The following is a 26361-nucleotide window of genomic DNA, read 5'->3' as shown; positions in this document are numbered from 1 at the left end:
CTGATGGGAAATTGAAGAATGTGGAGATAAAAGGATTGGAAGGGGAGGAATGGAGCCTCCCTCCCCCCCAAAAAAATGTTTAGTGGGGGATTAGAGGGGTAAGATCCCCCTTCCCATCCTCAATCTTCATGCTGTGGCTTTTAAAATCAATCTAAAATCAAAAGAAAGAGGAGAAAAAGAAAAAAAAAGAGTTGCGTGGGATAAGCATAATGCTATCCTAGACTTAAGATAAGGCCAGGGACTAATTCAAAGTATTTTGAAATATTGGACAGACTAGATGGGCCGAATGGTTCTTATCTGCCGTCACATTCTATGTTTCTATGTTTCTAAGCTAGCTGAAAAATTATCCCAAGCTAAGGTTCAAAATATGCCTTCTTTAAGAAATGGTATGCCTCTATGGTGTAGCTGGAATATGTAACCTGCTCCAAATTGGGACACGGACGCATCAAAACCCTCCATGAAAATTCACACTTAAAAACCTGAACTTGTCACGTCTCTTTTACAGCACTGTAACTTCATAAAATAGTGTCTAGGTCATACATTGGGCATATTGTTTTACTCAAAAGATGTAACTGAGCATAATTTGGGGGATTTTATGACAGTGGTACATATCAAGTGTAAGAAATACTCAGCAAAAATGCAACATATATGTAAAAATGCCATTTTCCCCCCCTCCCCACAAACATTGACATAAATTGGTGAAACAATGGTGACAGGTTAAGGCACAATATACATCATATAAGATACTCTGGGGTGTCTGCTTTATCAAATGGAAGCCCTTTGTGGGGTTATTTGAACAGTCAAACAACTATAATACCCCAAATGAGACATAGGCCCATCATATCCATCCAAATTCTAACTATAGAAACTGAAATAGCCTAGTCTATTTTATAGCATTGTAGCTTCACAGAATAGTGCCAAAGGCATACAATGGGTTATCGTTATAATCAGCAGATGTAGCTGAACACAATATGGGATTCTATGCAGAAATAGCATACACCAGCTTTACGAAATACACATTACAAAAACCTTGTTATATGTGTATATGCCAAAATAGAGAAAAAACACAATTTTATAACAAGACAGGAGGCTCGTATTATGCATTAACTTTCTTTACTTAACTCCAGCAGCAAAGACATTTTTTCAATAAAGTTTAGTGAATAAAAAAGGTAAAACAGAGTAACTGAAATAGAACGTTGGTAGCCAATCAGCATCCAGCATAGTCCATATAGTGAATGATCCCCCAATATTCTCCCTCTTTCTTTGCTGCTCCAGTAGAGATACGTATCATATATATTCACTTATGCTACTGTTTTCTAAACATACCTTCTAGTTTGATTATATGTTTGACATATGTATGTATTCATTGGAATATATGCTTTTCTGAAGTAATTCTATGTTTCTTATAGTTTTTTAAACATATATTTTTATATTTGGTACACTGTCTTTCATGAATTCTGTCTGGTAATAAATCGCGGTTCGTCCGCGTTCGGTAGTTTTTGTCTTTAAACTGTTAGGTCAGTATTTTCTATGAATCGTGTTCGTTAGTTTTCACACGAATTACACCCATTTACTTTCGCATGTACTTTATTCTCGCGTTCGCGGGGTTTTTTGTATACGAACGGTCAATTCACTGTTCAGTCATTTCGGCATTTTTTTTACACGAACCGCTGCACGCGCGTTTTCTGTCAGTTAGTCCCTTACACATTGATGATGTTTTATGGGCGGGAATACCAGTTAGTTGGTCCTCAGCTAACTTTCACGCCCACTTTACCTCAGGACTTGTTACTCTATAATGGTAATTAATATTATAATTTGAACTATTTGAATTCCTGTCAATATTTCCCCTCATTATTGGCAACATTTATTTATTATTTAACTATTCTACGAATAGTAGATACAATTACTATTTGTTGCAATTTAGAAATTATGAACTCTAAGGAGATCAGACAAATTGAATCACCAAAACCTGGTGTTTCTCATGACTGTGAAATCCTCACTGAGGATTCTTTACATAATATGGTGGATTTATCCGTTCAAAAGTCAGTTTCCTCTGCTATCTATACTGCAATGTCCTCTATGCAGGAGGCAATTGCAAAGTCTGTGGCTCAAGCCATAAATAACTCAAAACCCAGTGAGAATACTCATTTAATTATTACTCATTCAGACCAATTCTGGTCATCTGTGGAGTCTGAACGAAACCTAGCTCAAGGTTTTAGGAGGTCTGGGAAGGCCACCCAGAAACGCAAACATTGCTTTGATGGTCCTGCAGAATCCCCTAATGGCTCTAAGCAAATTAAGAGAGGGAAGGACCAAGACAAGAATACAATGCGTACTTCACGCAAAACTGAAGAGTGTAATCAATCACTCAAAAGACCCTCTGCTCGTGAGGAAGTTAAACGGGCTCGGAAGGCCATTCACAGGAACAAACCTGATTCCTATAAAACCTTCTCAGATAGTGAATCATCTTCAATCTCAGAGGATGAAAAATCTGACTCTGATTCTGCTTCAATTTATTCATATATCTCAGAGAAACCTGAGCTTATTTCTAAATCTGATGATGAAAACATTATTTTGGATTTTAATGGTAAACCATTATTTGACCCAGACCATATTAAACACTCCAGGTCATCTGAATGGGTCCCTATGGCTCATGTAGCCAAATATCTTGAACACTGGTTAAGGAAACCCCTTGACCAAGCGACTAGAAATAAACTAAGGGCTGAATGCCCTAGACCGACCTTATCAAAGAAAGTCGCACAGACCCCTGATCTAGATCCTACTATTGTACCATTTTTTATCAAAATCAGGGAAGAACCCAAATAAAGGCCTTGACAGATCACTGAAATCTTGTCAAGATAAATTAATGGACATTTCTGGTCCTGTGACTAAAATGTTTGAAACTTTGGAATATGCGGCAGCTTCTGGGAATCCTCCCAGCATTGATACTTTGAGAGGCTGGGCCCAACGCATTATATGTCTTTTGGGGAATGCTAATGCAGTGCTGACCAGCGAACGCCTCAGGTCTATTTTAATGAAAATTGACCCTCAACTGTCAAATTTAGCTACTTCCGAACCTGGTCCAGCTGCGGAAGGTCTCCTATTCGGAGAATCCTTTATTAAAGACATTAATAAATATGTCAATCTATTTAGTTCCCTTGATAAGGCTCAGTCACCCCTGAAGAAAGCTTTAAACCCTAAGGTTTTTGGAAGTGCTGGAAGAGGAAGGAACCGTTCTTCCAGCCGTTCCTTTCAGCATAGACAGGTTCCAAGGAACACTTTTCAACCCACCAGATACTCATATGACACCCAACAATCAACTCCTTTCTTTCCACTACGTGGCAGACCTTGGAGATCAAGAGGCCATCGAGGAATGTCTCGCTTCAGATCTTCATCCGGTGAGTATGACAACTCCCCGTTCTTTCCCAGTAAGGTTAGGGGGCAGACTCACTCGTTTTTTCCATGTCTGGAGTCAGGTTACAAACGACTCTTGGATACTAGACACGGTTCTAGGTTACAAAATAGATTTTATATCATTCCCCATCCAAAGAAACATACCTTTCCCGATAAAATTTTTGACCCAAGACCAGGACCTGGTGCATCAAGAAATATTACATTTATATTCAAAAAATGCCATCATACAGGTGCCCATGAACAGCCCAGGCTTCATAAGCAATTTATTCTTGGTGAAAAAGAAAGATTCTGGTCACAGACCAATCATAAACTTGAAATACTTGAACAATTTTGTCAGATACCACCATTTCAAAATGGAGGGAATTTATTACCTCAAAGACCTGTTGATGTTCAGCGACTGGTTGATCAAAATAGATTTGAAGGATGCATACCTTATGGTACCTATCCACCATTCATGTCAGAAATATTTACAATTCCTATGGCAAGGGAAGAAATGGCAATTCAAATCATTGTCATTTGGTTTATCCTCGGCACCTTGGTGTTTCACCAAATTACTGAAACCAGTAATATCCCTACTTCGAAGCAGGGGAATAAGAATGATAATATATCTAGACGACATACTGATTATGTCACAGAGTGTGCAAACTCTTCAACTACATTCTCAATGGACATTGAATCTGTTAACAAGCCTTGGCTTTGTAATAAATTACGAAAAATCGATTTTAACTCCCTCTCAGGAGATAGAATTTTTTGGATTTCTAGTAAATTCCAATTTAGCCACTCTCAGCCTTCCATCACGGAAGTTGAAAACAATTCGGAAAGAGATCAGGTCAGTTCTAAAGAAGGGATTAATTTCCATCAGGTCGTTAGCAAGGATTGTAGGACTTTTATCAGCCTCGATCCAGGCTATCTTTCCAGCCCCCCTTCACTATCGGGGTCTTCAAAGATTGAAAAGAGAACATCTAAACAATGGTCTCCTTTATTCAGACGAGATTTCTCTAACTTCAGAGACAAGAATAGAACTCTCCTGGTGGTTAGATCACGTTCAAATTTGGAACGGGAAAGCCATTTTCACATCATTCCCAGACCTAACTATAGAATCCGACGCAAGTCGTTTAGGCTGGGGAGCTCATTGTGGAGGCAATTCCACAGGAGGCAAATGGTCTCTAGAAGAGACGAATATGCATATAAACTGCCTAGAACTCATGGCAGGGTTTTTCGCTCTATGCAGTTTTGCGAAACACAAATCCCATTGTTGTATCCTTCTCAAGATGGACAACATATCAGCAGTCCAATATATAAATCGCTTAGGAGGTACAAAATCCAAGCAACTGGCCGACATTGCCAAAGAATTATGGCATTTTTGCCTCGATCGAAACATAACGTTACGAGCAGAATACCTTCCCGGCCTTTCCAATACAGTAGCAGATTGGAATTTCCGCTTTCTAGTGGATTACAGCGACTGGATGTTGGATCCCAACATCTTCCAACGAATACTTGCTCTGTGGGGTCCATTTCAATACGACCTCTTTGCATCACGGCTCAATCGCCAATTGGAAAAAAATTTCAGTTGGCGGCCGGATCCAGAAGCAGTAGATCAAGATGCTTTCCTCCAATGTTGGAAGGAAGGGGTCAATTATGCTTTCCCCCCGTTTACGATGATATCCCATGGTACTTCTGAAAGCATGGTCTCAGAATTCGACCTTAGTGATTATAACCCCTCTCTGGCCATCACAACCATGGTTCCCTCAGCTTCTCAGCATGCTGATAGACTACCCTCGACTCATACAGATGCGTCGGGATTCTCTTCGCGACCCAGAGGGAAATTTTCATCCTCTAGTACTGTCGGGCCAACTACCCCTGATTGCATCCCTTTTCGGGTCACTCGAATCTCATAGTGAATTTTCAAACACTACTAAAAACATTCTCTCAGAAGCATGGGCACCGGGAACCCGTGCAAATTACAGATCAGCCTGGAAAATTTGGCTTAATTGGTGCATGGAACGGGCAGTGGATCCCATACATTCAGATTTAGCAAACTTTCTAAATTTTTTGTCAGCCTCTTTTGACTCAGGGAAAGCTTATCGCACCATTAATGTCTATAGCATAGGCGTGCGCATGGGGTGTGCCGGGTGTGCCTGGGCACACCCTAATCCCCGCGGCACGCACTATGGATTGACTCCTGCAGGAACAGCGTTCCTGCACTTTTCTTTTAGCAGGAACGTTGTTCCTGCAGGCACTCAGCGCCCCAAATGCCCCCTTCCTCCCCGTGTTCCCCTGTCATGGGGGGGCAAGAGGTGATGGATCCCCCCTCTCTCCATATCAGCCGCGGCGAGGGAGCTGTGTGCTCTCTGCTCTCTCTCGCCGCGCGCTGTCTGCAGATGCCGGAGCCGGAATATGACGTCATATTCCGGCTCCCAGCTACAGCAGACAGCCCGCGCGGCGAGAGGGAGCAGAGAGCACACAGCTCCCTCGCCGCGGCTGATATGGAGAGAGGCACCCTCCCCACTGCACCCCAGGGACAAGTCCACACCAGCTCTCCAGGTAAGGAGGCTGGGTGGACATTTTTTTATTAAAAAAAAATAATTTGTGACAGTGTGTGTCTGTGAATGTGTGTATGTGTGAGTGTGTGTGTCTGTGAATGTGTGTGAATGTGAGTGTGTGTCTGTGAGTGTGTGTGTGTGTGTCTGTGAATGTGTGTGTGTCTGTATGTGTGTCTGTGAATGTGTGTGTGTGTGTGTGTCTGTGAATGTGTGTGTGTCTGTATGTGTGTCTGTGAATGTGTGTGTGTGTGTCTGTGAATGTGAGTGTGTGTGTGTGTCTGTGTTTGTGTGTCTGTGAATGTGTGTTTCTGTGTGTGTGTCAGTGTATGTGTGTCTGTGAATGTATGAGTGTGTGTCTGTGAATGTGTCTGTGAGTGTGCATGTGTGTGTACGCATGTATGTATATATGTATGTGTATATATATACACACACACACACACACACTCGAGTGTATATTATTTTTTGGGGGGGGTGGGAATCTTGGGAGAGTTCCCACACATTATTCCACAGGACTTGTACCCTCCCGATCTCCCCTGTCGGCTCACACAGAACCGGCGCTATCTGAGTGCCGGCTCTGCTCTAAGCCTCCATGGGCCGGCAGGGAGATCAAAGATCTACCTCACCGGCCCACAGCAGCATGGAGGGAGGCAGGAGAGGACCCAGGGAGCTCTAGACAGCAGCTCCACTAGGTTCCTCTCGCGATATCTGAGCGTTGCCACAGCAACGCTCAGATCTTGCGAGAGTTAACTCTAGCCCCGCAGGCTAGAGTTCACTCTCCACTGGACCACCAGGGATGGCACATGGCAGCAAGGATCCCCCCTCCCTACATAAGGTCAGAAGGGAGGGGGGATATTTACTAATCTGCCCCACCTCCACAATCCCTCCAAACATACAGCACACACACATACAGCACCTACACACATACAGCACACACACAGCACCCTCACACACAGCACACTCACACATACAGTACACTAACAGCACCCTCACAAACACACACAGCACCTTTACAAACACACAACACCCTTACACACAGCACACTAACAGCACCCTCACAAACACACACACACACAAACCGCACCATCACAAATACACAACACTCACACAAACAGCACCCTCACACCACAAACAAACACAAACACCCTCACCCACAAACAGCACCCTCACAATCACACACACACAAACTGCACCCTCACAAATACACAACACTCACACAAACAGCACCCTCACACCACAAACAAACACAAACACCCTCACACACAAACAGCACCCTCACAAACACACACACACAAACACCCGCACCCACACATTACACTAACAGCACCCGCACCCACACATTACACTAACAGCACCCTCACCCACACATTACACTAACAGCACCCTCACCCACACATTACACTAACAGCACCCTCACCCACACATTACACTAACAGCACCCTCACCCACACATCACACTAACAGCACTTGCACACACACACACAAAGCAGTGTATGTATGTGTGTGTGTGTGTGTGTATATATATATATACACACACATACATGCGACGTGTGTTTGTGCTTTAGGGTGCACACCCTAATGCAATAGGCTGCGCACGCCTATGGTCTATAGATCCGCTATCTCAGCGAATCACGACCCTATTGAATTTTTCCCTGTGGGTAAACATCCTCTAGTCTGCAGACTTATGAAGGGTATCAGATTTAAACGTCCTCCATGCCCTAAATATAATTCCACCTGGGATGTTACCCTGGTACTCCAGTTGATAGAATCATGGGGGGCCAATGATTCATTATCCTTAAAATTGCTTTCGTTTAAGCTTACCACTTTACTTTGTCTCATCTCTTTCAAAAGAGTTTCTGATGTTAAGGCTTTAGACTTAAATAATAGACAATATACTCCTGATGGTGTTAAATTTTCTATTATTAGACGTACCAAAACTAATCTCCGTTCTGTATTCTATCCTTCATTTTCTGACCATCCTCTTCTATGTGTTGTCAGTTGTTTTCAAACATATGAGTTTAAAACCTCTTTGATTCGAAATTCTAATTTCTCCCAATTACTAATCTCCTTTCGTAAACCTTTTCTACCTGTCTCCTCTACATCTTTAGCTAGATGGGTACGACAAACCATGTCTATGGCAGGTATTAATATTTCAATGTTTGGAGCTCACTCATCAAGAGGAGCTATGACTACTAAAGTGTTTCAAGCAGGAGGCTCTTTATCAGATCTATTAAAAACGGCAGATTGGTCTTCAGAATCTACATTTAAACAGTTTTATTTTAGACCTAGCCAGCATGTTTCAAAAATAATATTGTAATAACTTCTGATGTATGTTATATTATGACTACATAGCTTTGAACATGCATAATACGAGCCTCCTGTCTTGTTATAAAATTCAAGATTTTCCAAGTCTTGACGTCAGAAAATATAGATTTTATTAAAGACAGGAGGCGAGTATTATCCCTCCCATTAACCCACCGTGTTATTTATATTTCAGATACAAGAAATAGGGGGAAGGGCTGCGCCACAAAACGTCAGTGTATAAAATAGTCCAAGTAAAAAAAGTGAAAGAAAGTCTTATCTGGAACAGGTCCAATAGGGGACGTAGGATCTATGGATGTTGGTCCGGAGCGGATATCCTCTTTCTCCTCCTTCTTAGGGATTCACTCAGATATAGGAAAAAATAGAGAAAAAAAATAGTGCAATACGTCTAATAAAGAGATACAACAGTCTAAAAGCTGGTATAGAACTCACATGTGGAGGAGCTGTAACTCGCTCTAGTAAGAAAGGCGTTCAGCGGTATAATCCCCGCTTATGGGATATATGGAAGGTTCCTCCGTCAGTGGTCAAATATATAGAAAGAAAGGAGACAACAAATAGTGCTCACTGGGTAAAATCCACGGATAAAAGGGAAATAAAAATAATACTCACAAGAATGGAGCAGACCAACTGCTCCTTGATGGTAGCGTTGGTGGTATTATCCCCACCTAGGGATTGCTTGGGGTCCAAAATGATGCCAGGTAACAAACAGGTATAAAACAGTGCTCAGTGTATTAAAAAGATAAATGGTACCAGTAAAAAAGTGACCAAATAATCTTTAATATAATAAAAATACACAGTAAAAGTCCACATACGCGTTTCGCCAATAGTCATTGTATACTATTATACCTCATGAGATAGGTTGTAAAGCTATCAAAGATATATTAACAAAAGAAGGTAAAATTGCTGGTACACAAATTGATTTTATATTAGAAGGTATTAACATTATTTAAAAAAATAATTATTTCTGGTTTTTAAATTCCTTTTATTTACAAAAAAGAGGGACTGCAATGGGTACTAGGTTCGCTCCCAGCTATGCCAACTTATTTATGGCCAACTGGGAGTCTGAAGCTATTTTTAGTGATCATGCCTGGAGAGCGAACCTGGTCTCATTTTTTAGATATATTGATGACCTCTTTTTTATTTGGGAAGGTTCTGAGGATGATCTTAACTCTTTTATGGATAATCTTAACATTAATAACAGAGGTATTATTTTAACCTATGAGTATAGTAGGGAACATATTAATTTTTTAGATCTGAATATTTTTATAAAAAATGGTAAAATACATACGAAAACATTTTTTAAAAAAGTCTGTGTCAACACTGCCATAGACAAAACCAGTTGCCACTACCAACCCTGGCTCGATAGTGCCCCCAAGAGCCAAATATTAAGACTCCGAAGGAACTGCTCTGAAATAAGTGATTTTAATATGCAAGCAAATCTTCTAAAAGACAAATTCATTGAGAAAAATTATTCTGAAACAGAGCTTATGGATACCATTGAAAATATCCAGAATAAAGATAGAAATGAACTTTTACAATATAAGTTAAAAAATACAGATAATCCTATGCCCCTGCCCATCATTTTTAATTATAACAATAAAAGTAATAATATAAAAAAAATCATTAAGAAACACTGGCATATAACAGGATGAAATTCTCCAAAAGATTTTACCAGAACGTCCGAATATAGTTTTTAGGGGAGCTCCAAATTTTAAATCAATATTAACTAAGAACTTTACGAGAGAAGCAACACATGCACCCTCTTTTTTTCCACAAATCAAAGGTTTTTGCAAATGCAAAATGTGTATAGTGTGTAGAAGCACGGACCCCACAGTTCCTAATAAAGTCACCCAATTCACTTCTAATATGACAAATCATGTTTACAAAATTAATGATTTTATTAATTGTGCAACTAAAAATGTTATCTATCTGCTTGAGTGCCCTTGTGGCCTCCAATATGTTGGAATGACCACAAGGTGCCTGAAAACGCGATTAAGCGAACATTGCAGAAACATTAAAAATGGATACTTAAATCATTGAGTATCCAAACACTTCATTAAACATAATAGAGACCCTAGATCAGGGGTAGGCAACCTTTTAGCAACACTGTGCCGATATAGGATTGTGATGTCCCGTAGCATGCCGGTCCTATTTTTTTTTTTTTTTTTTAAATCGAGGTGTGTATGCTGCTGTATTCTGCTTGTTATTTTTACTGTAATTGCTTTGTATCGTTGTATTTGTGCGTATTTGCAGGGCCTTCTTTAATAGTGACTGGACCCTGGGCAAAGCATTTGCTTGGGGCCCCCTGGTCCCTGTCCCCCCTCCCCCCTCCCCAGGCATGCAATCACGTCCTCCACCTCAGCGCAGTGGCGGACCTAAAGAAGAGAGGTGCAAGAATTTTTTGGGGTCTCCCTGTTGCACGGGTGATTAAAAGGTAGATCCCCATCTGTCGTGCAACTCAAGAATGCATTGACAGCTGGGGCTCTACCATTTACCCATGTTTGCAGGTCTGTATTTAGCACTAAGCAGTTTTTGTGTGTTTGAATGTAAACAGGTTTTTGTATGGAATATGTTTGTATGTGGTGTTGGCGTGATTGCAAGCATGTATTTGTGTAGTGTTGGTTTTTGAATGCAGGGTGTATTTACATATAATTTTGGTGTGTAACACAGACATGTGTTTGTACGTAGTGTTGAAATTTGAATGCAGGGGTGTATTTGTGTGTAGTGTTAGTGTGTGAATGCTGAGATGTATGCACATATACACAGACAGATATATACACACTGAAATGAGCACACACACACACACAGACATACTGACACACACACAGATACACTGACACACACAGACATGCTGACATACAAACATACTGACACACACACAGATATACTGACACCGATATACTGACACACATACTGACACACAGAGATGCTGACACACACACACACAGATATACTGACACACAAAGACATAAGCCCCCCTCCAATCTGCGCTCCTCTCTTTGTAGGAGGAAGTGATGCGCGGCCGTCACTTCCTCCCAGCCTGCTGCCGAAAAGCAAGGTGCCCGCTTGCGCTGTTAAAGCGCCTCAGCGTGCGACCGGGCCCCTGCTGACAGAAGCCCACAGGGTGGTCCTTTGTGCATGGGCCACCCGGTGGGCCTCCTTAGTGTGTGGATTACCGGCCAGAGGGTTAGAAATAGTTGAGGCCAGCAGGGCTCCTGGTGCAGCTGGCCAGTTTGCCCCGCGTTAAAGACGGCCCTGCGTATATGAGCTATTATATTGTATATGTTCATGAGTAGTTTATGGTATTGTGTATGATACATATGAATTTGGGCAGTGTATGGGGGCTGCTTGTGGAATTGTGTGTGTGTGGATGGATATGTCACAGTGTGTGTGGGGGGGCTGTTTGGGGTATTGCATTTGGGGTTGTGTGCATGTATGTGGATTGTTAGTGGTGTTTCATTTGTGCGGATTGTGTGTGGGCTGTCCGTATTATTTGTATCAGGGGAGGGTTATTCTGCATTTCTGTGTATATCTAGCAGTGTGGGTGGCTTCCAGTGGGGACTAGGGCAGCCAGGTACAGGTCAAGGACAGGAGCTGCAACAGCAACTGGGAGCTGCTCTACTACAGTGTGGCTTCCTATTCACAAGTGCTGGGAGGAAGTGATCTGAGATAACTACCTCTACGTGCTGCAATTCATAAATTGAGCATTGTCCTTCACCACCTTTTTGGATTAGCAGATATCTGAAGTTTTACTGGGACTCCTGATAGGCCAGAGCCTGTTTGTCTCTAGCAGCCTTGAGTGCCGTGCAAAGACACCTCGAGTGCCGTGCATGGCACTAGTGCCGTAGGTTGCCTACCCCTGCCCTAGATTATTAAAGTGTATTGGAATAAAAAAATGTACTATTCCATGGAGAGGGGGGAATATTAAAAACTTTCTAGGAAAAACCGAAATGGAGTGGGTGTACACACTCCAAACTCTCACACCTCATGGTTTAAATGTTGATTTCGATTTATATAATTTCTTGTAATCTTATGCCTTTTATCCAGCCTTTTACTATTTCTGCTTATATAGCTGTGCAGGTTTTACCATAGTTTCCCAATATGATTGTACCAATATTTTATACTGTCTATTTAACTGGTCATTTCTGTGGTGTATTTATTCATTATAATTTGTTATGTGGTTATTTATACATTCATTTTATTGTTTTATTATATTAGGCTAATGTCTGATGATACTTTTCAGTATATCAGACACCTAGCCTTCTCCCCGTTTTACCGATCACATTCCCCTGTGATCGTGAAGTTAAGCTGGTTCCCTAGACGACGGCTGCAGCTTTGTGCCAGCCGTCGGTTTTACTATGTGTTTTGGGTCTCCATGACGACGGCCGCAGCTACACGCGAGCCGTCGTCACACCACAGTGTGCACTGATTCGTCAGACGCCGGCCGCAATTACATGCGAGCCGACGTCTAATTCCATCCTCCCCACACAGACGCCGGCAGCTGCGCAGTGCTTGCCGACGTCCATAAACTCCAAGCCCCAGAATCCCTTGCGGCCGCTTGCCGGTCACATGACAGTATTACAAAATGTATTTTTACCCTATTTAACCTCCGTTTTTCTAATACTGATATTTTATAAGGCTCATAGAGCCTATTGTAATGTATACTGCATACAATCAGTTTCTTTTAATATGTTATTTTATTACTGCTCATTATTTTAATTTTGATTGGCTATTCCTAATTTTTGGCGCCAATTTTAATTATCTGAATTGCTATTTAAACTTTACCTTGCCAGGTATCAGGTTCTTTTTCCATATTGATAAAGCCGTATTGGCGAAACGCGTATGTGGACTTTTACTGTGTATTTTTATTATATTAAAGATTATTTGGTCACTTTTTTTACTGGTACCATTTATCTTTTTAATACACTGAGCACTGTTTTATACCTGTTTGTTACCTGGCATCATTTTGGACCCCAAGCAATCCCTAGGTGGGGATAATACCACCAACGCTACCATCAAGGAGCAGTTGGTCTGCTCCATTCTTGTGAGTATTATTTTTATTTCCCTTTTATCCGTGGATTTTACCCAGTGAGCACTATTTGTTGTCTCCTTTCTTTCTATATATTTGACCACTGACGGAGGAACCTTCCATATATCCCATAAGCGGGGATTATACCGCTGAACGCCTTTCATACTAGAGCGAGTTACAGCTCCTCCACATGTGAGTTCTATACCAGCTTTTAGACTGTTGTATCTCTTTATTAGACGTATTGCACTATTTTTTTTCTCTATTTTTTCCTATATCTGAGTGAATCCCTAAGAAGGAGGAGAAAGAGGATATCCGCTCCGGACCAACATCCATAGATCCTACGTCCCCTATTGGACCTGTTCCAGATAAGACTTTCTTTCCCTTTTTTTACTTGGACTATTTTATACACTGACGTTTTGTGGCGCAGCCCTTCCCCCTATTTCTTGTATCTGCCATCTGTTTAAGGGTTTTTTTGAGAGATCCCCTTATAGGGTTGCTGCCTTTTGGGTATTTAGCGCTTACTCTTATTTTCTGTTTTTACTCTATTTATATTTCAGCTTAATCCTGTTTGGAGTTTCATCATTCTATCCTTGGAGTTACTCTACTAGACACTTCTTCTACATTCGCAGCTCGAAAGAGGGAGAATATTGGGGGATCATTCACTATATGGACTATGCTGGATGCTGATTGGCTACCAACGTTCCATTTCAGTTACTCTGTTGTTTTACCTTTTTTATTCACTAAACTTTATTGAAAAAATGTCTATGCTGCTGGAGTTAAGTAAAGAAAGTTAATGCATAATACTCGCCTCCTGTCTTTAATAAAATCTTTATTTTCTGACGTCAAGACTAGGAAAATCTTGAATTTTACTCCAATGTTTAACAGAGATTGGCGATGAAATGGCTATGTAAAAAGTGTTAAAATAACCTAAGGTAAATACCCTGTGATGTCTACTTTATATAAATATATACTTTTGTGTGGCAAATGTGTTTTCTATGATGGCTACTAAACCTACACGACAAACTTCTAAAATGGTTTCACATTGACATTTTATTTTAGTCCTTGTATTTTGTGACCTGTAACTTTCAAAATAAGCTGAAATCCTATACATATTATGTACTCTATAAATCAAGATACATAAATTAATATATTTTGAATTACTTTTTCCAAGCTGGATATATCATGCACACGCTATTATTGCCAAAACTGTGAAAAAAATAGTTTTTTTCCCCATTTTTTGGCATTTGTTTTATAGTTAATGAGAATGTATCTATGTATATGTGACATCAAATTCTAATAAAGATAGTGTACAGGTAGAGGCTCGAAAAAATCAGGTGCCCTTATGCACCTTCGATAGATGAGAGCAAAAAGACCTGGACAAAAACGTGCACAAGTAATATGATACATTTGTCTTTTTTAGCATATAATATGATCATCATTGATGTATAATTGTACTCAAGACATTCAAAAATAAATAAATAAATAAAAATAAACTTTCAGTAGCCCCCGACACCTGTATTTCTTGACTGCCCTCTTTTCAAGCTATAGGCTTTCAAAGGGATTCAAGTCCAGAGACTGTGATGGTCATGGAAAATGTTGATCTTGTAGTAAATTACCCATGTTCATGTCTTGGAGGATCTACTTGAGACTGTGTTGACAGCAGTAGATCTTCATAGTAGACTTTGAGATATGGTTATCATTTACATTTAATCATAAGCTGCCTGTTAGACTTTTTGAGGACTATCACAATTAATAAACAATCATGTGTTTTTTTTCTCTCCCATTACAGTGTTTATTATAATGTCACCATAACCCCTCTCCTTTTCTATATCCCGTTCTCACTTTCCAAGGATAGCCAATAGCCCATTCTCACTCAATATAGCCAGTAGTCCATTCACTTCCCATTTCTTATCTTTTCCCTTAGTAAATAACCCACCCCCTACACCAATAACCCATTCCTCCCCCCATAAGCTGGTAGCCAGTTCCTAATACCTTCCACAGCTGGTAGCCTATACTCATCATCTAACACTTCTTAACTATTAGCCAATATCCCCCTCTAATCCTCCTTTTGTCTAGCAGCCCATTGTCCTCCCACCCCCCTAAGCCTTGTTAATTTATTACAAGGCCAACATCATTCAGGGCTGATTTTCCCATTCGGCAAAGTAGGCACCTGCTTATAGATGCCTGTCCTGTAGGGGGCACCTGTGTTAAACACTTATAATGTGCCTATGTGGAGCTTAATTGTATTCAGTAGTCCAGTCAGCCTCCTATGCTTGATAGCAGAGTTGCAGAAACAGTAACAGAGGATGTAAAACTCAGTGCTGTCCCAGCTTCTCCTGTGTCTGTGTGTGAGGCTGGACAGGAAGTGGAAGGGATTACTTCCTATCTGCCCACTAACAGCCTCTCACACAGGAAATGCCTTGCTGACCCCTTTGTGTTGATCCTGACTACACAGTAACAGTGATATTTACTAACTCCTGTGTAGTAAAAATGTAACATCATATCAAAGCAATCTGCATAGAGCAGAGGAAATTGCCAGAACAGTTGCGCTAAACCTCGGGAGTCTTTAAAAATAGGAACAGGGGTTAAATGAACCCCATGCATCCAGACTTTTTAAATAATTTGCGATAGTGACTGATATTACATAAAAATGAGATTTGTGGATATGGTCCAGGACACCAACTTGAAATAAAATAACTAAAAAATACTACTCAGATAACATGAGGTAAAATAACTGTAAAAAAAAAATTAAGTTTGCCTGGGAGGGTTTTTTTTTAATGTAAATGCATGCCTTTCTGATCTAGAGCCCATTTCTCACACGAATTTCAGCTGATACAATCTGCAGGGTCTCTGTGTGTAGAACAATTGGGGCAATCAGGTATATTAATCTTTAAAGCAAACACTATATCACAGAAAATTGTGTCACTTATATCTGTCGGATCTTTTTCTTATTAACATCTGTTGCTTTTTTCACTCAAAATTCCACCAAGTTTAAACATTTAGTGCCAGAGGGTTGAAGACAGCACTCTTTTAAGATTTAAGTAGTTAAGGTATATTTTCTTTTTATTTTGTAATTTATTATATTTCCCGTGTAATTGCTTATTCCCTTTATATTTTTCTAGCAATTTTAATTTATTTTTAGAAATTTGAAGTCATATATATTGCCAGTCTTGTTCGTGACATTGAACGAACATCTTTAACAAATATATGTATATTTTAATGGATACTAGTGCTAAATGTTCTATGTATCTGAAAAAGTCAGGTCTAACCCAGCACTAGCACTGGTAAAAGAAGGGCTTAACCATAACTATAGCCTTTGTAGATGGTGCCATTAAGAAACGTGAGTCAGGCACAATTTGCATGTTATCACTTTGGCACTTCAGCACTTTATTTAATTCTAGTTTGTCTTGCTAGTGTGTCTCTGTTGTTGCAAGCAGAGGGCTTATAGATGTGTCGAGCATAGTGGTAAGGTTTAAAAAGAAGGGAGGGAGAAGAGTGGCTAATCAGGTTAGAGTAAACTCTGATACTATGTGAGAACGTGTGAGTAAACCTTTGATGTGTGACCCAATACACTGAAGTGGTTATGGTGCTTACAGAATCCCTTTAAAGCTGTCTAGCATTACCTTATCATACGATCCTCTGCTTGCCTTACCGCCGGTTCCAATCTGTGTTTAGCTGCAAACTGGAACTATTTATTCTGCTTTTTTTCTCTTCTTTTTCTTAATTAATGACTTGGATTCCTAAAAGTGTGAGAATTGTTGCTGAATGATGCTTGTGTGAACTGTACCCAACATATTTCATCATACGTGTGGCCTCCTCGGGGGACATGAACAACCATTTGAATTATTCACTAAACTCTGACTTTAATGGATGCAAGACTGTCTGTACTTGTGCTGGAATTGCAATGTTTTTTTTCTTCAAACTAGACTCTGGATATTGTCATTTTTTTCCTGGTGACAATAGAGAATCTTGCTGCTGAATAATTAGGCAGCATTTACAATGAATGGTGCAATATAGACATTTACAGAAATAACTGAAAACATCAGTGACATATATAATTTTGCTTGTGGGACCCAAAAGCTCTTTGCAGACAATTAAAAAAACAACAAAAACAAACAAACAAAAAACTTAACAACAAAAAGGCAGCAGAGAGGATAAAAATCAGTACTGAAAATAATAGTACATGGGCTTGATCACTAACACAGTGTTACTGGGTGGTTTTGGTGGGAGGAGACGTTTTAGTAAGTGGCCATTGGTTATTGTTAGTGATATGGCGAACATAAAATTTTCCGTTCGTGAATGGCGAACGCGAACTTCCGCAAATGTTCGCGAACGGGCGTACCGGGCGAACCGCCATAGACTTCAATAGGCAGGCGAATTTTAAAACCCACAGGGACTCTTTCTGGCCACAATAGTGATGGAAAAGTTGTTTCAAGGAGACTAACACCTGGACTGTGGCATGCCAGAGGGGGATCCATGGCAAAACTCCCATGGAAAATTACATAGTTGATGCAGAGTCTGGTTTTAATCCATAAAGGGCATAAATCACCTAACATTCCTAAATTGTTTGGAATAACGTGCTTTAAAACATCAGGTATGATGTTGTATCGATCAGGTAGTGTAAGGGTTACGCCCGCTTCACAGTGACAGACCAAACTCCCCGTTTAACTCACCGCAAACAGTCCATTTGCACAACCGCAAACTCCCCATTTGCACAAGGTTGGATACCAAGCTAGTCATGTCCCGTTCCTTGTCCTCACTGATATCATTGAAGGTCTCTTCCTCCACCCAGCCACGTACAACATCAAGGGTCCCCGAAAGGTGACAACAAGCCCCCTGTTCGCCAGGAACTATTCGCCAGTTATTGTACCACACTAGTATCATGTAATATTTATTAATGCCAACCGTTGGGTTGTTTTTAGATTATCATACTTCACAATAGTTTATTGGTCCTCTTCTACTGCTTAAAGGGACACTATAGGCACTGTAACTGCTTCATGTTACTGAATTGATGATAGTGCTTGACGTCCTCTGTGCTGTCCATCCATTCAGTGTTATACCATTTTGGAGCACTTTAACACTAAATTATGTTCCCTTGCCATCCACAGCCTGGCATCTACTGTAGGTGGCTAAGGAAGATATTGCACACTTCCTTCTAGCGATACACATTCATGCTAATTAAAATAGAGGGGTTGGTGTAGGACCTGAAATGCCCTTAGAAGATATGTAACAACAAAAAGAGGAATAATGGGACGTGAGAGTGTATAGGAAATGAGGAATATAAAATATGCACTCACACTTTTGGAGAGCTTAAATCCAGCTCCAACTTGAACGTCTGGGCGGATTGATCACTGCCTTGGGATATAGGGTAGTACTGGTGCAGCTGGCAGTCCTCACGCTATACCTTAGGATCAACTACTAAGACTCCATAATATTTGAGTGTACATCTTTATACCTACTTTTGTATTTTTTTAGCTTGACAAACTGCACTTTTTTTTTTATTTTATTTAGTTCCACTTTAGTATTTCTACTAGAATACCTATAACCATAAGGACTGCCTGCTGCACCAGTACTACACTATATCCCAAGGTGGGGATCATTCCAATTGATCACTAACACAACCTGGACAATAAAATATATGTTATAATGTCCAACTTAATCTTGGTATTATGATAAATATTTATATTATATCTCAATGAAAAGATTTAACTATTATGATTTCCCATTTTCCTTCTCCCTTTTGTATGTCAAAAATGCAACACTGTACAGGAAAAGAACAAATTCAAATCTGAGCTGCACAATAGTAAACTATTTGGCCAATGGCAGCGGGCATCGGGTGGGGGACTTTGAATGAGAAATGGGTGGTGGACGGATTACTGTCCATCCCTTTGGCCTCACCTGTGGCTAGGACTTTTGGGTAAACAGGTGAATATGCATTTTGGCGCTCCCCCACCCACCCAAAAAAGCATCTTCACCTGTGGGCCTCATAACTCCCCTTTTGTGTTTCTCTCCTCCTCTCCTCTTTTATATGTCTTACCCCGTTTAGTGTATATTAGCCCCTATTTTTCCCCATTGTGTGCCTTACACCTCCCTTGTGTATCTCTTACAGCCCCACTTTGTGTGTCTTACTCCCTACAGCCTCTTTGTGTTTCTCCTTCTCTCTCAGCCCTTTGTGTCTTTTACTCTTCCCAGCTTCTTTGTATGTTTTTCTTTCACCACCATCCCGTCTTTCCCCCCCCCCCCAGGCCCACTGTGTGTCTCTTTTTCCACTTCTCCAGCTACTCTGTGTGTCTCTTTCCCATCCAGCCCCTCTTTATGTCTCCCCCCAAACACCTTTGTGTATCCCTCCAGATCCCTCTTTCTTAACCCCAGGTCCCTCTGTGTATCCACCCCAGGCCGCTCTGTGTCTCTTTCATCCCCAGCTCCTCTGTGTATCCCCCGAGGCCCTTCTGTGTGTCTCTTTCATCCCCAGCCCCTCTGTGTGTTTTTCTCCCTTCAGATCCCTCTTTGTGTCTTTCACACCCCAGGCCCATCTGTGTGTCTTTCTCTCACCTCATGTCCGTCTGTATGCCTCTCTATCTCCTCCAGGTCTCCCTGTGTGTCTCTTTCTCCCCCACCAGCCCCTTTGTGTGTCTCTTTCACCCCTTCCCCCATTTCTTTCTGATCTCTTCCACTCCACACTTGTCCTAAATGCATCCAAACATTCAGTGTCTCCTCCCTCTGCATTTAGACACTGAACTTTCCTCATAGAAATTCATTGATTCATGAGGAGATGCTGGTTGGCCAGGGCTGTGTTTGAATTGTGCTGGCACTGCCCCTGATCTGCCTTCTTGTCAGTCTCAGCCAATCCTATGGGGAAGCACTGTGATTGGATCAGGCTATCAATTCTGATGATGTCAGCAGACTGCTTGGTTTTTATTTAGGCAAACAACAGATCTACAGCTTCTGGCTTAAATACAGTAAGATTTTGCTATATTTGTGAAGGCATGATGGGCCCAGGGGGCCAGATGGTGGTTTTAACACTATAGGGTCAGGAATACATGTTTGTGTTCCTGACCCTATAGTGATCTTTTAAGGCCAATATAGCCAAACGGAACAGAGAATACAATTGGAGAATGACTTAACTTAGATTACTAAAGTAAGAATTCAAAGTGAATTTCAATAAAAAAACAAGCATCAACAATGAGTGCATCGAGTTGTGAATTTCAAATTTCATGGTCAAAATAGTTGAACTGGAAAAAAAGACCTTGATTTAATTTTTTGGGGTAAGCTTTTCAGAGGATTTAATCATTTTGGATACATTTTTTAAATGATTTATATTTTAAAAACATTTTATTATTTTTATATTTAATAAACATTTTTAGATCGGATTATTTTTTTAATAAATTGAAAAAAATTATTTTATCCAAAAATTTTAAATTATTTAAAAAAATGCCTGTGTTATATCAAATATGTGGAAAATGATATTCAATTTATTGATACCTTTCCCTACCACATATCTTGTAGGATCAGGCCTTAGTGCTGTTAATCATTTTATCTCCAGAGAAATTGTCTGAATATCACCGAAAGAGGAGACCTTTGTGTATTACTTACAAAAATTGAACCAGATATCAAATATTTCGTTTCACAGCCTCAAGAATCTCATTAATCATCAGTTAAAGGTAATTTCAATAAATTTTATTGTTTTATTGTTTCATTTAACTTTCTTTTTCTTCAATTTAAGCAGCTCCAGCGCTATTAGGCGCTGCATTGATGAGATGCGGAAATTCATTACATTTAAATTATATATGTATAAACATGCATAAAGTAGAAATAAAAAAAAAAAAATTAAGTAAATATTTTTAAAGAAACCCTCTTTTCTAAAAACAATCTTGGCACTTGCGCAAAAACATTTGAGTTACTGTGGCACCGGTGAGCATTAAGGAAATGTTTCCATCAACAAAGATACATTAGTGGGCGATAGGTATTAAAAAGTTGACTACCTCTGCTCTAAAAGGTGACTATGGGGGCAAGGCTGAAGTGTGACACAAATGCAAAAAAAAAACCAAAAAATTACTAGTATAAACATAAACTGTAATGCTATTTACCAAATAATAATACAGCATGTCCCACTTGGAACATTCCTCTTGTATAAACAAGACCCATATTCTTGGCATCAATTTCATTTTAAGATTTTCTGTTAAGATATATTTCATTACAGTTTTGCACAGGTAATTAGTCAAAGTTGCCATGGTGATACAGTGCAGGAAATATTCGTGTATTTCTACCTGTATTTTTTTTTTAATCACTGGAACATTTGATACAGTGTCTCTCTAACATATTTTGTGTGTCATTGAATGCACTTGCCCCAATAATTTCTTTATTGCTGTTGCAGAGCTTCACCCTATATTAGTCACTGGGAGCAGAAACTGACATGAATTAGTCATTTGTCTGATGTGGCAGCTTTGATAATTTATAATTTTTTTTCCAGCATTTAGTCTGCTTTTAAACCACTAAACTACCTTAAACACCAGTAAAGTTTTGTGGTTATCTCACCATAATTACACTTATTGGACACATTATAAGGTACACCTTGTTAATGTGGTTAACCAATAAATCATGTTGATGTAACACAATATTTAAAGGGACACTCAATGCTGGACATTACTCTTTTTTTAATGCGTTCTTTAGGTAATGGATTTAAAAATATGCAAAATAATAATACATTTAACAAAATTATACTTACTATTACAATTTGTAAAATTGGTAGATAGTCCCCTCAAAGATAGGAAGAGACACTTGTCCAGCAGAGGTTTATGGGATAGGAATTTCAGCCTGCTGCTGCAGATCTGATCAATTTATAAGGTTATATGAATTGATAATATATACCATTGCTTTTATTCTATCACTAGTGCTATTCACAGTTTTGTAAACAGGACTGCGCACAATGTTCCCCAAAGCATAGCAAAATATATTTCTTTAATATGATTTGTTCAATTATACTTTTTTAGTGATTACTTCTATACATTATTTTAATGGATTATCATTTTTTTTAAAGACATGCAAATTATTTCTTCCTGTTGTTTTTTAAATATTTGTATTCCTTAGCTATCATTGCTCTCGTTTGGTAATAAATTAATTTATTTGTCAAATTCCATTTTGTTGTTTCTTTGTGTTTAAAGGACCACTATAGGCACCCAGATGAAGTGGTCTGGGTGCCTGGTCCATCTAGGATTAACCCTTTCTGCTGTAAACATAGCAGTTTCAGAGAAACTGCTATGTTTACCTATGGGTTAATCCAGCCTCTAGTGGCTGTCTCATTGACAGCCGCTAGAGGCGCTTCCGCGCTTCTCATTGTGATATTCACAGTGAGAAGACGCCAGCGTCCATAGGAAAGCACTGCTTTCCTATGGACTGGCTGAATGCGCGCACGGGTCTTGCCGCGAATGCGCATTCAGCCAATGACATCAGAAGAGGGAGGAGAGTCCCAGCGCCGAGGGAGCCCGTCGCTGGAAAAAAGGTAAGGGTTTAACCCCTTCCTCCCTCTTCAGCACCACGGGAGTGGGACCCTGAGGGTGGGGGCACCCTCAGGACACTATAGTGCCAGGAAAACAAGTTTGTTTTCCTGGAACTATAGTGGTCCTTTAAAGAATTCTGATCTATCTTGTCCACAAATATATGTTAATTCCTCTGTGCAGAGTTTCAGGATAATAGCTCTTCATTAATAAATGAACACTCCAAGTACCATAACCACTGCAACACACTGTAGTGGTTATGTTGCCGGGAGTACTCTGCCCCACCTCATTGTAAGAAGCCATGCCATTTTAGAACTATCTGACTTTTACCTCAGGTCTGCATGATTCACAAATTAACAGTTGGACGCTTACTATATTGTTTTTGTCTTTACCTCAGGTCCGCCAGGCGCTACTCCCCTCTTTCACTACTAACTCTGGAGAGCTGGAAGTTCATAAGCAGGAACTTCGATTAGTTCTCCTGATCTTCAATATAAAGATTATCATGGTGGAAACCCAATGTGATGGCAAATGTTTAGCTACACATGACACTTTTTTCCATGGTTTAAAACCATTCTTCCCAGAGGATTACCCTCCATTTTACAGGTTTAATATCAATTTTTTTTTTTGTGTTTGTTTTTTTAAGCGTGCATTGATATGTTGTCTAATGTGGTTGGCACGGCAAAGTTTTCCAAATTAGCCTACAATAAAATATATAAACCTTTGATTACTCTCTGAATATGGAATGTAGTGCTACAGGTTTTTAATGGGAACTGTTTTTGCTTTAATAGTAGCTGTTATCCTTTAAACCAGCAACTTTGTATTCCAGAGCTCAGATTAAAGTGCTACTTGTTTTACAAAATTAATGGCATGAGGGGTGGGGGGTTACATAACCCTTTTTCTAAATAAATATGCACTCTACATTCTTTCATGTTTTAGGGAATCAATTTCAGTTTTTTTAACCCCTTAAGGACACATGACATGTGTGACATGTCATGATTCCCTTTTATTCCAGAAGTTTGGTCCTTAAGAGGTTAAAGATCCATTGAAAGATTATGTAAAAAAAAGCACCATGTTCACATATACTTCTTTCTGGCACTTTTCCTATTTGCACCACAATATTTTCACAGTTCCTGGCTTCCTTCTATGTTTTTTTTTTTTTTTTAACTCATTCAATGTTTCCTTTTTTTTTTTTTTTTTTTTTTAAAGTGGTTAAAAAACAAAAAAAATTTCCACCATTATCAGGTTTCACCTCCTTTCTTTTTTATAGATATAAAAACAATCCTTCAACTTGTGAATGTGCATTTTCTTTCCTAGTAATGTTACTGATTTGTGTTGTTATTTTGTGACAGTAAAAATCAGGGGAAAAAAAGGGAAAAAAGTGACAGATATATGGATTATTTTGGTGCACTACAGAAAAGATGTAAAACAGGCAACAGTGTATAGAGGATACAGTAACAGTTTCATACATAAAAAAACAAAACTTCGCCCAGACAGAAAAGTTAATGTGATATTTTTTATACATAACCCCTATTGTTTTATTCTGTAGTTTAATTGTGAAATTGTTTTGAATTTACTATAATGATCTGACAGCTTCCTCAAAGTAAAAGATATATAATTTTATCGACCTATGAAGTTACCTCTACCTACAGTTTGTCACTGTTAATATTTTTGGATGTCAATTACTTAATAATTATAAATCCTTGTAGAATATGTTGGTGCTATGAAATAATAATAATAGTTCACTTCGACTTCCCAACAATCCCTAATTTAGTAAATTACTAAATAATAATGATTAAACTGTTTTTTTTTTCTAGATTTTATGTGTGCTTTATTCACAATGATGTTTTCTTTATTGTTTACTTAAATTACTTGGCAAAAGTGAGGAACTATTCTGAGACCTCCCTCTCATATGATTTATTTTTTGGAATAGTTATTATGTATTCTCTGCTCTGTTTTTTTTTTTGTTTAACCCTTTAAGGACCAAACTTCTGCAATAAAAGGGAATCATGACATGTCACTCATGTCATGTGTCCTTAAGGGGTTAATGATGAACCAATCCTAAGGCTGCTCAGGTAAAACCGGTACTATGGACAAATATCTCAGATTGTGTAGAATTTAGATATGTGAGTTCATGTCAGAGTTGCAGCAGAGCTGTCTTTGGCGCTTAAAAGTTATACCTGAATGTCTGGCAGAACAGTCATGATCTTAGGCCCCTGGCCTGGTATCCTGCATTTTTCTCATTTTTTGGCTTTATACAATCGTACAATGTGCTTTCTATTGACTAGGTACTAAGTGGACCATGGCAGCTACAATGGGTAGTAAGCTATCCAAAGAAAAAAATGGTGACCATAAGCACTGTCAAACACTCCACCACCAGTCAACCTAATATGTTTAGTCTGGAGTAAATGGATAAGGCTGTTTCCCTCACAAAATAGCCATTCAGCAGTAGGTGGCCATGATTAGTCAGCTTGCATGTATAGCTGTCAAACATGTTGTAGACGCTATGGGACAACACTTCCCTATTGAGGCAACTGCAACCAAAATGTAAGCAGAAAGAACATTATTGCCCTATCTGCTCAGATTACATATACTGGAAAGAAAGGATTGCCTCTATACATCCAATGAGGCAGACACACAATCAGTTACCTCAAAGGAGACAGTTATATGTATGGTAGGCAATATTTGTGTAAATAAAATGAGACCACACAATAAACACACACAACTTTTAATTACTTTTAATTGGCTTGGCCATGGTGTTTATTCAAAGCTTAAAGGGCTTGCAACCATAATTTTACAACTATAACCATATAACATAAACTTTAACCTTTCAAAAACGTTAACGTTATTAACCACCAAATAGCCAGTCAGTCTTAGGTGAGGTGTCCGCCTTTTATTTAAAACGTTTAACTTTATTAATCACCATATTGCAATTAAATAAAAAATAAAGAGATGGAGGGCAGGGTCCGTCAGCACTGTTCCTGCTTCAGTCCACTCTGACAGGATTAAACTTGTGCTGCTTCTTTTTTATACTGTTCCAGTTTGCCGCTCTTTTACAGCTTGCGACCTTCAACCAATCCCAGGCCAGCTCCAGCCCCCAGCAACAACTGTGGCATCAATTCTGCCCAGATACCTGTCTAACTGACCAACTACCACAAAATGTAAAACTTCCTCATATTCAAATCCCAGACAAGGCAGACTGACTCATTCATTGCCAATATATATATATATATATATATATATATATATATATATATATATATTCCACATATATTGCCTATATATATATATATGTATATATATATATATATATATATATATATATATATATATATTCCACAGTGTTTAGTGCCTGTAGCTTCTATTCTCAGTCTAAATTTTTAGACATCTAACATTAATTTTGTGCATTCACAAGAATTTGCTGAGAAGAAGAAAACACTGGGAAGTTCCAGTAGACTGCAGTTTTGTTTTATGTTACTACTATCGCACATACAACTGTTTCAAGTTGCATTGGTACCTGGAAAAATGTGCTTATTTCTTTCCCAGTTTCTAAATTACACACTAA

This window comes from Pelobates fuscus, chromosome 1 (genome assembly GCF_036172605.1).
Source record: "Pelobates fuscus isolate aPelFus1 chromosome 1, aPelFus1.pri, whole genome shotgun sequence".
Taxonomy (NCBI): Eukaryota; Metazoa; Chordata; class Amphibia; order Anura; family Pelobatidae; genus Pelobates; species Pelobates fuscus.
Note: the sequence above shows the minus strand (reverse complement) of the source record.